General features: G+C 40.9%; 1 protein-coding gene across 7 annotated transcripts in view; it reads left to right on the top strand.

The window, feature by feature from the left end:
* Window positions 1-13,405, top strand: part of TIAM2 (TIAM Rac1 associated GEF 2) — a 165,112-nt gene that overhangs the window by 119,818 nt on the left and 31,889 nt on the right. Inside the window, exon 1 of one of the 7 annotated variants that reach the window (XM_071549266.1) lies at window positions 3,473-3,539. The exons of the other annotated variants lie outside the window; for them this stretch is intronic. The gene's annotated coding sequence lies outside the window, so the exon portion shown is untranslated. Of the gene's footprint in view, window positions 1-3,472; window positions 3,540-13,405 lie in introns of those variants that run through there. 7 annotated transcript variants of the gene reach the window in all.

Raw genomic sequence — 13,405 nt, 5'->3', positions numbered from 1 at the left:
CATTAAATTGATGAGTGGCACATAATAGTTAGTGTCATAAACCAAAAATTATGATTGAGCTAATTAATTACATAATTATACCAGGACTATCATCTAGTTTATTGGCTTGATATCATAGGCCAGCTCTACCTGGAGTCTTCAGTGTAATAAATGTATGTGTCCATTCACCAGATTCTTCATTCACCTGGGATAAATTTGCAACCTGTGCAAATATTCCACTATAATAGGAAATTACTGGAGTACGTATTATACTTTAAGCACTAGTAGATAAACGGAGATAGTATATTTGCTCTTCTGCTTAAAAGCAGTTAAGGAAGATTTATTTTCTTCTGAAAGAGAACAAATAGTTCTAAATTAAGCTTCGTGAGAAGAATTTTAATGTTTATTGAATTCAGTGCTTAGTGTCTGATCACCTGATCAAGTTCAAATGGAAACAGAAACAAATGGCATTACTTTGAGTTAATAGATAATCATAAAGGGTTTAACTGTTCTGTGTCCTGCTACTCACTCAGGAATTAAATAAGATTTTAAATAAGCAGAGGGGGTATTTAATGATCCAAGCAGGGATTTGGAGGCCAGGGGCTCTTAAATTCATATCCAGTCTTAATGAAATCATAGAATCATTAAGCTTGGAAAAGGCCTTGGAGATCATCAAGTCCAACCTTTGACTGAACACCACCATACCAACTAAACCATAGCACTGAGGGCCATGTCCAGTTGTTTCTTGAACATGACCAGGGATGGTGGCTCCACCAGTTCCTGTGCAGTGCTTAACCACCCTTTCAGTGAAGAAATTCTTCCTGATGTCGAGCCTGAGCCTTCCCTGGCACAGCTTGAGGCCATTTCCTCTTGTCCTGTTACTAGTTCCCCAAGGGAAGAGGCTGACCCCCAACCTTGCTACAACCTCCTTTCAGGTATTTGTGGAGAGCAATAACGTTTCCCCTGAGCCTCCTTTTCTCCAGGCTAAACAACCCTAGCTCCCTCAGCTGCTCCTCATACGACTTATTTTCTAGACTCTACACCAGCTCTGTTGCTCCTCTCTGGACATACTTCAGGACCTCAATGTCTTTCTTGAAGTGAGTGGCCTGGAACTGAATACAGTACTCAGTGTGTGGCCTTGAGTGCCAAGTACAGAGGGACAATCACTGCCCTGGTCCTGCTGGCCACACTGTTCTTGATACAAGCCAGGATGCTGCTGACCTTCTTGGCCACCTGGGCACAGTGCTGGCTAATGTTGAGGTGACGGTCAACCAGGCCCTCTTCCCCTGGGCCACTTTCCACCCACTCTTCCCCAAGCCTATAGTGATGTATGGGGTTGTTGTGAACCAGGTGCAGGACTGAGCACTTCACCTTGTTGAAACTCCTACAATTGGCCTTGTCCCATCAATCCAGCCTGTCCAAATCCCTCTACAGAGCCTTCCTAACGCTCCAGAAAATCAACATTCCCACCCAACCTAGTGTCGCCTGCAAACCGACTGAGGGTGTGCTTGATCCCCTTGTCCAGATCATTGATAAAGATATTCAAGAAGACTGGGCCCAACACTGAGCCCTGTGGAGCACCCCTCATGACCAGCCACCAGCTGGATGTAACTCCATTCACTGCCACCCTCTGGGCTCAACTATCCAGCCAGTTTTTTACCCAGTGAAAAGTGCACCAGTCCAAGACATGAGCAGCCAGTTTCTCCAGAAGAGTCCCATGAGAGACAGTATTAAAGGCTTTACTGAAATCCAAGTAGACAATATCCACAGCCTTTCCTTCATCCACTAGGCAGGCCATCTGGTTATAAACAGATCAGTTGGTCAAGCAGGACATGCCTTTCCCAAACCCATGCTGGCTGGACCTGATCCCCTGGTTAACCTGTTTAATATTGTTCTGTCTCCTTTGACAGAATTGAGTGAGTCATTCTTAAGACCACAATTTTCAAATATAATTTCTAATGTTTGCTTGTTCTGTGTTGAGTCTGTTCTTCCAAAGAAGTGCCTTTGAAAGTCAGTTAGTGCCTGCAAAGGAAACCTGTTTCAAAAATCAAGCACAGTTTGGCTCAAGGTACTTATTGGGAGTTAAAAACCTTAATGTTTCTGTTGTTGCCTCCATGTTTTTAAAAAATTTACTGTCTTTCTAGACTACTATGAGGATTAGTGTGCTAAAATTAACAAGGCACTTAGAAAATGAAATTTTTTAGCACTGAGTCACAAAGTAATGCCTTGCCTAGTGGCTGGTAATGACCACCAGACAAAAGCAAAACAGAATGTACTTTAAATCATTGGCTTCATATAACTTGAGTGGTAATAGTTTGTCCACATTTGTTTACAGTTTTGTAACTGCTTAGCATAACTCCGATGAAAGCCTTTTCCTACATATTCTGCTATGTTAAGGATACTGAATAACACCTCATGGCCAACTTTGGCAACCTTTACTGTACAGAAAGGAAGTGATTGACTCTCTCCAAAGCCACTAACTGCCTCTCCTGAAAATCATTCCCAGGGAATTTTCTGTTAGAGTGATTCATTCACTCCAAGAGGTTGGTTATACCCTTGTATATATTTTGTATCTGTATTTTGGACCTACTGTGGTTGTGTCATTTGATCTCCCACATGGCAACATTATGTTCTCTCTGCTTAGCTGCTTGGCTAGTAATAAGCTTATCCTGGAAAAGAAATGAGATGAAATACTTTTAAAAAATGCACTCATGAATGTGGAAAACTAAATAACAGAGCAAATAAATTTGCTCCAAGCTCCAGTGCTAAGGAAATTAAAGAAATATTTATGTAGAATTAAAAAATGAGGGAACTGGACTGAAGTAGTTACAGCTGTGGAGATAAAAAAAGCCTCACTTTAAGATGACATGGGTATCTGAGGAATAAATTACAGAGGGGGCACAAGAATTGAAAACTGTATATTTAGGACAGTGCTGTGTGGGTTTATGGTATATCTATGGAATGCAGAGGCAGGAGGTAGGAGCATTAGTAAGTGTGAAAACCAATTGCAGAATGTGAGTTGCTGTCAGAGTTGGGCAGGTCTTTTTCTCTCAGAGAACGTGTTTTTGCCGAAAAAAGCTCTCACTTTGGTTAGCTGACACTGTTGAAATCAACCCTAGTTTGTAAATAGAACTCTCTGATTAAAAGCAAAAAAAAAAAAAAAAGGTGGGGGATGGTAGTTCCATGATAAAACACTTTCATCTGTGAGGGTTAGAAAGCTAAATAGTAAAGAAACAATAATAAAAAAAGTTAAAAAGAAATGGACATACTTTTTCCTTTGTAGGGTCTGGCTTCCCGTCTGGCCCGTATTTCCAAAGGTGCAGTGCCAGGAGCAGTGAAGAAGGCTTGGGTGCTACTGTCAAGCAAGAGGCTTGCTCCTCCTTCTCTTCCTCTAGCCTTCCTTTCAGCCCCATAGCACTCCTCCCACCCCTGTGCTGGCAGCAGCACTTACTGGAGTCCTTGGAGCTAATTAAGGAGAAATCTTTCTCCCCCACCCCAGTCCCTGCAAAGTCAGGGGGTTGAACTGATGGGTGCAGAGTTCTGACCAGGGCCAGAGCCAGGTAAGGAGGAGGAGCGGGGAGCAGGCAGGTGCTGGGGGAGAGCTGGTTGCAAGGACAGTTATGCTCAGATGCAGCAACCTCTCAGTTGACCTGCCCACAGGGCACTTCTCTAGCCATTTTGGAGGATGGATTTTTCCCTCTGCTTTTCACCCTCTCACACTGATTCCTGGGCAGCAGTGTAGTCTGGGACATGCCTGTTTGAGTCACTCCTGATTAAGCTGTTTCATGCTGTATAAGGCATGGCTTGGAGTCAGGGAGAGAGAGAGTTTGACAAGTGGCTGGGCTGTGTGCAGGAGAGGAAAAATTATATTTTGGCTCCTGCTCTGATAAACATTGAGATATTTTTGCAAAGCGCCACTGCTTCAGGAGGAGGATCAGTGGTTTGAATCTTCAGATGGAAAAGTAGTTCTTCTGTTTACCTAGACATGAGCAGCTTCTGATTCTATTCATAGTAAGCACACACAGAAGCAAAGTACATCAGTTTTTCACCAGTTTAATTTTGATATGACTAAATTACTTTTAAAAAACCATTCCCAATAATAATTGGTGTGGATTCAGTTCCAAGGTACTTTGTGTTTCAAATGCAATTTGTTGGGAGGCTTAGGTGCCTCTGTAACTTCTCCAGAAAACTTTGCCCCATTCAGCTTCATCAGATACCACCGAGTTAAGTGAGGAAAAGAGAGTGAGGTTGGCTGTGCCAGCTGGTTCTCTGAGTGTTGCTGTGCACACCTTTCCAGGCAACACTCCCTACATCTTCTTTCAGCCCCAACTTACCCTGAATAACAGAAAGACCTGTGTGTCCCACTTGAGAGAAGAGGCAAAGTCAGGAGGATATGACAGTAAGGTGGTCTCTAGCCACCAACAGCTGGGTACTGTGTGTGTCCCACCGGCTTAGACCACTCTGCTTATTGCTATTTGGACATAGTTTTTCACAAACATCTTTAATGTAGTGTTAAAAGCATTTTGCAAACAAAAGTAAAACTGAAACTTAACTGAATGGAATTTCTAAAATAACTTCTACTTTTGGTTTTGCCAAATCAGGTCCTGTTTGTTTGTCTGGCTACCGTTTCAACGTTTAAGTTCTCTTCATTGTGCAGTAGGGCATGTCCTTCATTGTGCCTCATGTATGAGGAATCAAAGAAGTCTGTTTTTATTCTTTCACAATAAATTCTTTTGAGCTCATATGAGGTGAATATTGCTTCTTAGCTTCCCAAGTCCCAAGGATACCCACAGTCCCATTAGATATTAGCCCTGATGTGCGTTAGCTGTGCAGGTCTGTATACATTGGTCCCTCTTACCTACTGGATCGAATGCCAACTATCTGATGGTTTTGTGTGGTGTGAGGGCAATGTATCAGAAAAGCAGTGCCCCTCTTTAATATAGATATGTAGTTGTCTATGCAGCATGACTGCTTATTTGTCTGAGGATAGATGACTCTGCTGGGTTTTCTTTTTTTAGTTATTACTCAGTTCAGCAGGAAGCCACATAGATGTGATACAACATGCTTGTGAGACCAAGCTCAAGAGGCAAGGTGTGTGTTGACAGTAGTCTTGGATAACTGTGATAGGTTGGGTTCTGCTCCAGCTGTTTATGTGCTGTTAACACAAGAGTCTTTGTCCTGCCCTCTTGTGAATCTCTGGGAAAAGGCTAGGTTTGGCTTGTGACAATGCCTGGGACTGTAGCAGTGTAGAGGTTAATTCAGAGAAAACGTTTGTCTCTTCAGAAGCTGGATCCACAGGAGCACTTGTTGCCTGTGCATGTTTTGCAATACAAGTGTTTCTCAAGGGTGGTGGTTTAATGAACTCTTGCTGGCACTTGACAAACTGTCCTGTTGGCTTTCTGCTAGATGTGTGTGCTGCAAATTAAAAGGTTGCTTATATTATAAAATGGGTCAATCTTAAATGCTCTTCATTGTGCTTTTCTACTGACAGAGCATTCTGTTCTGCTTTGCTAAATGCTGCTATGATTTAATCCCTGTGAAGTCAGTGGGCCAGATTGTTTTTTTTTCCTGGTGTAAACTCCACTAAACTCTGTATAACTGCATCTTCTGGCTCAGTGATTTGTAGTCATATATCATCATATTGCCCTTCCTACTGAATTCTGTAGAGTGACAATATGGATAGCAAAAAGATTTATTAATTGTGATAGAGACATTCACATATAGACTAGTGCCTTAGGCATGATTTGAAGCACATGAAACAGAAGTTGTTCTGTCTTTCACAGAGGAAAGGTAGGTTGAGTAATTACAAAAACTGTCTAAGCTAGCCACAAATTCTTGCTAAATTGTTAAGTAACTTTTTTCCCCCTTTCTTCTTTCTCTTTTCATTACTTCTGTGCCTATGGATCTGAGGTTGAGAAGAACTTGGAACTTGGGCAGGGCTAGCTCCATTTGCTTTCTAACTCTTCTTGGTGCAAACTACCTCTGAGAGTGGCCAAAGCCATTCCACGCGAACAGTCCTGCAGTAGCAGCAAAAACGAGGAGTGATTACTGACAACAGCTCTGCATGTCTAACATTCACAGCCTGGAAGGCATAATGGCAGCAGTAGTTTGCAGCCTTTGGGAGGATGGTGGTGACCCGACACAGGCTCTGCTCTGTCTTTGTCCCCTGTACTGCAGTCGCACATCTCCAGTTGTTGAACTGGAATAGAAGGGTGATGCACTAGCTGTGGCTAGCACTGGCCTCCAGTGAGACTGTATACGAGAAGGCTTTTGAGAGGAAACAAATGCAATTTAGGGAACAATTTGAGAAGTAGTGTGAAGTGTTAAGCTTAAAACTGAAAAGCCTGAACAGCTGTCTGACTGGTAAATACTTGGACAGAGAAAGTTTAGAATGTTAAATAACCCTCTAAAAACATACCACTGAGATGCAGGGGCTAATCAGGCATTGCTACAGAAGCACAGGCAGCTATTTCCTATTATGTTGCTAATTTGTGTCTCCTATTGATTAGTGAACTCGCGGATGAGTCAAATTGCTTTGCCTTACTGTGAGCAGTTAATGGACAAAGGAAATTCCAAGGAATCTAAAGGACTCTGGCTTCAAAATGGATGCTTCTGTAGATATTTAAAAAAAAAAAAAAAGGGAAGTTATAAGAGAGCATAAAACAGCCTGCAGAAAGTCAAACTTGTACATGTAGGTGGCTGCCTGGAGCTAAGCCACCATTCAGTGTGTGACCCAACACCTCTTAAGCAAGCTGTACAAGACAAGAATATTTGCATAAGTATACTGGCTTTGTCTATACTTAAAAATGTGGAATATTTAAAGAAGAAGCCTCACTTTTGTCACTGAAAGGTGAGAACGGTGGATAAAGACTTGTCCTGCTTAAGGATTTCATGTTCTAGACAGACATGCAAGTTTCTCTTTGTGTAGGCAGTATCACATATGCAAAAAGAAGCAGCCTGGTTGCATTGTACATGAGGAAGCATGTAAAGCACCTTCTTATGTTTCATAGTTTTCTCCCTGAAGCCAAAACATGGGGATGAGAGAGGCCATGAAGGGAACCTTCTTGCCTGGTCTGTAATTACATGTCTTGTTTGATAAGAATTAGTCTTGTTAGTGACAGGCATCTAGTAATTCTGTGTTTACAAATCCTATCTAGGAAGTCTGATGTTATGACAGCTGTATGCTAATTTTCTTTCCGGACTGAACATCTTGCGTGAATTCCTGAATGATTTTCTAGCTATGTCAAAGAGTCAGTTTTTACAGCCTTGAAGATAAGATGAGAACATACCTTCCAGCCAGTCCCAAAACAGATTACAAAACACCCAGAACACCAACAAGTGATAAAAGCCAAAATATCTTGCAAATATTTAATAATTTCTGAAATACTGAATTCAATTTGTTTTACTTGTGTTGCTGTAACATGTTCAGTTTTTAGAAACTGAAGTTACTAGTACTAGTAGAATCAAGTCACATTAATTTAGCAATGAGAATTTGAGCTAGTTATCTGCAGTTAGCTTAAAGCCTTTCTGAAGAACTTGAAAATTTCCCAGGCAAAAAGGGGAAGTTGTTTTTGAATTGATAATAAATGTAATATTTCACTATTCTTTTAACAGTTGATTAAAGCAGCATAAGGGCAGTTAAATGCCTCCCTGACATCCGATCCTGTCAGATCTCAGAAGCTAAGCAGGGTCAGCCCCGGATTAGTACTTGGATGGGAGACCTCATGGGAAATGCCGGGTGCTGTAGGTTCTAGACCTGAGGACTGCACTGGCACCGTCCAAGCTTGCTCGGCCGTGGCAGATGAACCTCAGGACTTAAATGGTGTGGCCAGTTCTGCGCACGCTGAGCCTCACCTAAAAATTCCACTGCACAGGCTGGAAGGGCTCACCCACGTGGGGGACAGCCCCTCTCAAAAGCAGTATGAAAGCTGTAAACTACCATACAGTTCATAGTCTCAGTTACTGCCCACAAATAAATTTGAATTTACTCCAGTATTGGAGTGTGAAAGCCTAAGTACTAATATTTGACTGTGAGTACCACCTGTCGGGAAAAAGTGGACTGGCATTGTGTAATAGTTAAAAACTTACATAAATTCCATTAATTGAGCTAACATGAAAATTCACTTAAATGTGGAAAACTTAACTGGAGATTAATAAAAATCTGCACTTGGGGTCTATGGTGCCTCAATCTCTTGCCCAGATTCATAGATAGAGATAAAAATACAGATTTTTCATATTGTTGTACTGATAGGATATACGAGTGCAAAAATTGATGTTTATTTATTTAATTTTTTGCTGCTCTGAGTGCAGAGGAAATAGATTAATAGCTTGCCCACTCTTCCTAGGTAGAAATTAACTCCCCATGTGTCACTTGAGCTGGACCATTCTTGTGTTATAGGCTCTGAATTTTAGTTTAGCTGACTTATCACCAAATTTCTATTCATCCTTCTCTGTCAAAAGAGAGTTTACAAGAAAAAACCTGCTTTCCTGTGAAGGCCTTGAAGAACTTTGCCTCTAAACACCTCCTGATGTTTCCAGACCTGAGCCTTCATGATGGAAACTGTACAGCAACTCCAGTGGGCTCTTGTATCACAACTTTATTACACCTTACCTTGCTGTATCTCCACACTTCATCTTCTAGACCCTCCTCACTTTTACTAGCAATTTCTCCAGTGCCAAGGCTCTTGTCAGTCAGTTAATGAATCTTTCATGGAATCTTCTATTGCTTTTCTTCTTTCTGACCACAGTTAATGTGCTTTTTCCAACCCAGTGAGAAATCTAAAAGGCTGTAGAGAAGAGTGTGTGGGCTCTGACCTAGATGCCAACTGCTGGGTGTCCCTTACATGCTGATTCCAGGGGATAACATGAGCTAAAGAACTGAAAGGTCTTATCCTCAAATAAGCAAGATATATGAGTTATTCATAGCTGAACTAATGAACCCAAACCCCTTCATATCTCTGGTGAAACTTGGATGCCTTCTTTAACAGAGATTGTGAGAATGTCTTTTGAAAGCCGTTCAATAAATTCCTTTGGATCAACTGTTACTTTTTGAAAGCTATTTCTGATCTTTCAGAAAGAAAAAGGGTACAGAAGGAAATGCTTACAGTTCTATTTTTTTCAACTTCATTTCAAAAGAGTAAATGTGCTGTTGAAAACCTGAAATATATTTAGTTGTATCGAACCAAAAGAAATAAGCACATGTGTGTATCCTACCTGCCAGGTTGAACTGTTTAACTGAAGCTACGAGTGCTGGTCTCTGAGGGAGCATTTTTAGAGCTCACTGCCCTGAAATTTCTCTTCTCCAGGCAATGCTGGAATGGTTCACCTACCACTCCCTGTTTTTCAATAAGTCTCAAGACATTAAGACCACCAAAGCTTTGTTCCTTTATGAGAGTTGGCTCAGACTTTCATATTGTTTGCACCAGGAATTTTGGAAATGCTTGTTTTCTTCTCTTGCAAGTTTACTTTTCTCTTGATAGTAACATTGACTAGAGAAATATGTGAACTGCAAGCTTATCATAGTTAACTGATCAGTCTGGAGAATTTGCACAACAGTGGAAAATGCAGCTTTCCTTACACCTGCCCTAACTTTATTACCCAAATGTAATATCTCATTTCCAGTTAAACCTTGCAGCCCTGTTAGGGAAATTCTCTGTAAGCAGGAGAGGGAGAACATTCTACATGCTGAAGATCAGCTGCGTTCTGTTTTATTGGCAATTTCTAGAACATTTGGGAATTAGTGAAAATATTGAATACATACTTAGTTTGTCTTGGAGTGAGAGACTGAGTACATTTAATTTTTCTGTGTTGTCTTCTCCTGTAGAGATAGAAGGAAATTTTTGTTCAGTTTACCATTGTCATTAGAGTGGCAGGTGAAAACACACTCTCTTGCCATAGTTTGAAAAAAGGAGTGGTTACACCACCTACTCAGTGCTTGACACCTGATAGTGTTTGACACACTTGTGATGGTTATTTGGCATTTCTTTGGAAATCAGTGAGAGAAGTCTGAAACAGAGCAAGTTCTGATGCATTAAGAAAAAAGAATTATAAAAGAAACAGAATCCTCAGTTCCTACTCTATCTGCATGATTTTGCCTTTGCAGTGAGCAGCTAAACTGGTAAGAACATCGCTGACTAGAAAGTAATTAAGGCTTCTTCATTAATTAAACAGAAAAAGAGAGATAAGTGACATTTGCATTTGTTGGTAGCTTCTTTATGGTAAATGAATTGCCGGATGGTGGATGTTGATGTTTTCCAGTTGATTTCCTTTGGTTTCTTGGCTAGGATTGCAGCACAGATTATTATTGTCTCACACATCTGCTAGAGGATGCATTTCCATTGTACCTCACTGCTCACAAACATGAATAACTTCCACGTTCACCACTTGTACGTGTACCGTTGCATCAACATGGGAAGAGACATTCCCGTAGGCATACAGAGCTCTTGGATATGCTGCATGTGTTTGTTTTTCCAACCAACTGTCCCATCTGTGTCCTCTGTGCCTACTTTTAATTGAATAATGAGCAGTGAGGAGCATGAGTTAGGAAGTATGTTTTCTTTCTGTTTTTACTGGTTATGTTATAATTTCTCTTGAATGATTATGAAACACTTTACCTGCCTGCCATCAAGACACAACATTGCAGGAGTAATGACATTCTTTGTAATGCTGTTGGTAGCTAAAGGTACTGAGTAGGTTCCTAGTACTTGATGGCTCATTGCTAGAAACCAAGAAAAAAGTTTAGTAAGCATTTCATGTGATGTAGTTAAGCTTTTCACATAATTACATTTTTTCTCCTGTAAACTTTTATCTGAGGTTCCTACTCTTCTGTTTTGCAACAAGCTGATTGTTTTGAGTTTGTGTTGCAGACTTTTGGTAGCAGAGGGCTACAGAGATGGCTAGAAGCTTTCCCTATGTCTGATGGAGCCAGTGCCAGCGGCTCCAATAGTGGACAACCACTGACCAAGGCTGAGCCCATCAGCAATGGTGGTAGCTCCTCTGGGTTCACATATTTAAGGAGCAGAAAAACCCCTTCATAATTGCAGCTGGATGCAGGAGTGAGAATATATGAGAGAAACAACTCTGCAGACAGCAAGGTCAGTGAAGAAGGAAGGGGAGAAAATAGAGGAGAAAATTCTCCAGATGTAGTTGCAGACTCTGAAACCCATGGTGAAGCCCATGGTGAGGCAGGCTGTCCCTCTGCAGCCTGTGGAGGACCCCATGGCAGAGCAGGTGGATGCCTGAAGGAGGCTGTGACCACATGGGAAGCCCATGCTGGAGCAGGTTTTCTGGCAGGACTTGTGACCCCATGAGGTACCCAGGCTGGAGCAATTTGTTCCTGAAGGGCTGTACTCTGTGGGAGGGACCCATGCTGGAGCAGTTTGTGAAGAACTGCAGCTGGTGGAAAGGACTGATGCTGGAGAAGTTTGTGGAGGACTGTCTCCCATGGGATGACCCAACACTGAAGCATGGGAAGAGTGTGAGGAGTCCTTCCCAGAAGAAGCAGCAGAGACACAACCTCCATTCCCTGTTTCCCCTGTGATGTTCAGGATGGGAAGGAGAGATAACTGGGAGTAAAGTTAAGGCTGGGAAAATGGAAGGATGGGGAGGAGGTGCTTTTAAGATTTGGTTTTATTTCTCATTATCTTACTCCAATTTGATTAATAAATTAAATTGATATTCCCAAGTTGAGTCTTTTTTGCCTGTGACTACTGAGTGATCTCTCCCTGTCCTTATCTCGACCCAGGAGCCTTTCATTATATTTCTCTCCCTTGCCCAGCTGAGGAGGTGAGATAGAGTAGCTATCCAGCTGTCCAGCCACAGGCAACTCACCACACTGACTTGGTATTTTAGCGTGTGGAGACACTCCTGTTTGCTAGACAAGAAGAAAGTATCCGCTTAAGAGATTTCTGTATCCCAGATGGAAGTGATACACATTTCAGCTCACCAAACATGAATGTGTGTGTGTGTGTAAATAGGACAGAGAGGTGGACTGCAGCAGAGAAAAAATACATTAAAAGATTTAAATCAGGTTTTGTTTAACTCATTATTATCAATCCCACTTTTCTTCCAGACAGGTTTATCACAAGTGTATCAGTAGAATAAATCATTTGTACTCTTGTAATGGAGATGTATGGACAGATTTAGTCATGATATACTCACCATTTGCTATGTCAGAAAGCCTCTCAAACAATGTTACCAGCAAAGTAATCCATGGTTTCTTTAAGTAGACAGATGTGTAATTCTAGTGATTGGGGGAGTGGGGGGGGTGGGTGTGTTTTTCTTGTTGTTGTTATTTTGGTGGGGTATTTTTTGATTTGGTTTGGTTTGGATTTTTTTTAATAATAGTAATTAAAAAAAAAGCGCCAAGAAGTGCTGATTTGACCTTGAATTTGGATAATTTTTAGGAATATGTATCCCTTGCATACTTTTCCATGCTTTTTACCAGCAAAGATCTAGAAAGTTACATACTGGAACAAATTTGTACTTGAACTATGACAACATTTTTCTTAATTCTGTGCATACTCTACAGTTTTGTTGCTAGTTTTACCTGGAAGAATAGTGGTTACCCAACCTCTAAGATAAAAGTTTCACATTACTATTGGTGAACATCTTTGATAATATGAATACTATTTTAGAGTTAAATCCAAATTTAAATGTTTAAAGGAAATACATTTTTTAGGGTTTGGCTTTCTTACTCCCCTTCTACTTAGGACGAGAAGTAGAAAGAATTTAAATATTAAACTTGTTGCTATGTTTATGTCCTTAGGCTTTGCATTTGAAATTATCCATTCCCTAAGGTAATACTAATAATTTAGTATGATTTGTAGGAGCAGATCCAAAGGAAGTCTCCTTCCACTGCAAAAGAAGGAAAGAGACAGGATATGGATGCTAAACTGAACAACAAGCCATACATCCTTCCTTCCTTTCTTCCTTCCTTCCCCCTGTTAGTTCTGCATGCAATGTGCAGTAGGATGTCGTTTTACACCTTGGATCCTTTCCATGTAACTTTTTTAGCTTTTGCTATTTAAAATAACATTTAATGTTGGATCCCTATCATCAGCAATTCCTTCTGCCAACAGCAAATGCTATAAAAATGGGCAAGAATATTTAGACCTACCTTTGACAGTCCTATAGATTGTAAAGGAAACAAAGATGAGGGTAAAGAGAGGAGAAGATGGGTCATCTGGACAAAGCGATACAATATTCTATTTGCCTACATTGGTTGTTGTTATCCTGATTACTTCTGTTTATGTTGTCTGATGATTGTTTTAACCTATTTTAGTCTTCCCAGATTTATGCTTTCTCTTCATTGCTTGCCTACGTTAGTTTGACTGCTTTGTAAAGGACAAATATGTTTAATGATCACTTTGTAAAATCAGGGAAAAGACATAGATTTTTTTTCCTATTAGCCAGTTACCTGAGGTCA

Source organism: Pithys albifrons, chromosome 2, assembly GCF_047495875.1.
Source record: "Pithys albifrons albifrons isolate INPA30051 chromosome 2, PitAlb_v1, whole genome shotgun sequence".
Classification (NCBI taxonomy): Eukaryota; Metazoa; Chordata; class Aves; order Passeriformes; family Thamnophilidae; genus Pithys; species Pithys albifrons.
Note: the sequence above shows the minus strand (reverse complement) of the source record. Positions and strands in the feature narration are given on the sequence as shown.